A 1742-nucleotide genomic window follows, 5' to 3' on the forward strand; every position below is an offset into this window, starting at 1 on the left:
GTGGCGTATGTAGATGAGCCGCGCGCAGAGGCTGCTGGTCCCGCTCCGCCCGGGACTCGGTGTCCTGCGTGTGCACACGCGGAGGTTCCTGAGGTTGTTCCCTGGGTGGGCGAGGCCTTGTCGAGGGATGAGCAGGGGCGGAGGATGCGGAGGTGGTGCGAGGGTAGTGACCGTGCCTGTAGAGTGGGGCGAGCTTGAGCGTGTTGGGCAGTGGTGGAGGCGGTAAGTCATACTTACCTGGCAGGGGAGATACCATGATCATGAAGGTGGTTTTCCCAGGGCGAGGCTTATCCCTTGCACTCTGGATGTGCTGACCCCTGCGATTTCCCCAAATGTGGGAAACTCGACTGCATAATTTGTGGTAGTGGGGGACTGCGTTCGCGCTTTCCCCTGATAATTAAGTTTGTCAATAATAGATCAAGTGGGTAAATTGTGTAGCCCATTTCTTAAAGTTTTCCAGGCTTCGTATTTGAGTTTATTAGACTCCGTGTTTTTTCGGAGTATTTCGTGTTGTCTATGTGTTATAGTTTGTGTCTTGAAACCTCGTGATCCTTTGGTTGATGGAATAACGAAGTTTTCTGAGTCGTGTTTTCGACTTTACTTCATCTCTGCTTCATTTTTTTGCAAGCACCTGTCAATTTTCAAACAACTGTGGGTTTTTTTCGGCGTTACCTTGGCAGGTGGAAAAGAGGGGTTCCTGTTTGAATGAAGAACATTTCAAAACAAACTTTGACATTTATAGTATTAAAGATCAGAAAAAGACCCATGTAATATCTCACATATAATATTTATAAAGTCATTTATTGTTTCAGTCATGCCCGACTTTGCCACCACTTGAACTGCAACAAGCCAGGCTTACCTGTCCTTCACCGTTCCTCAGAGTTGCTCAAACTCCTTGCTCATTGAGTCCGTGGTGCAATCCAACCATCTCATCATCGTCCTGTATGTCACCCCTTTTCCTTCTGCCTTCAATCTTTCCCAGCATCAGGGTCTTTTCCAATGAGTCAGCTGTTCGAATCAGGTGGCCAAAGTATTGAAGCTTCAGCATCAGTCCCTCCAACGAATATTCAGGGTCGATTTCATTTAGGATCGACTCGTTTGATCTCTCAGTCTAAGGGACTCTCAAGAGTCTTCTATCACTTGCATCTGGAATCTGGGGAAAAAAACGCTATAAAACGAAAACAATCACAAAACAAAGCTGGGGGGGGCATGGATAAACTAGGAGTATGGGATTAATAGGTAGAACACTATATAAAAAACAAGAATATACTACATAGCAATTGAACTATATTCAATATCTTATAATAATTTATAATGGAAAAGAATCTCAACTGTACACCTCAAATTAACACAAGATTGTAAATCAACTAGTTTAATACAAAAAAAATTTTTTAAAGAACCTGGAGGGAATTCCCTGGAGATCCAGTGTTTAGGACTCCAGGCTTTCACTGCTGGGGTGGGACATCAATCCCTGATAAAAGAACTAAGATCCCCAAAGCTGTGCAGGCAACCCCCCAAAGGCAGATTTTTTGTACAAGAGAACCCCCAAAGGAAGATAAATATCCCCAAAAGTGGCTAAGTGGTTCCTTTTATTATTCCTTTTATTGGTTCCTTTTGCTGGAGAACGATATTTAGAGACAAAAATCTGAGTCCTCTTGATGATGAATACTGGTGTGTCACTGCTATTAAGTCCTGTACCTACTCAATGGATTATATTCCATTATTATCATTACTCTGGTTTG

At 43.5% G+C, this 1742-nt stretch overlaps 1 non-coding gene across 1 annotated transcript; it reads left to right on the plus strand.

The window, feature by feature from the left end:
• Positions 1-229: 229 nt before the first annotated feature.
• LOC120859871 lies at positions 230-393 on the plus strand. The gene has a single exon (XR_005720174.1). It is a non-coding gene; the product is annotated as a U1 spliceosomal RNA (small nuclear RNA).
• Positions 394-1742: the final 1349 nt, after the last annotated feature.

Source organism: Oryx dammah, unplaced genomic scaffold (assembly GCF_014754425.2).
Source record: "Oryx dammah isolate SB20612 unplaced genomic scaffold, SCBI_Odam_1.1 HiC_scaffold_3851, whole genome shotgun sequence".
Lineage (NCBI taxonomy): Eukaryota > Metazoa > Chordata > Mammalia > Artiodactyla > Bovidae > Oryx > Oryx dammah.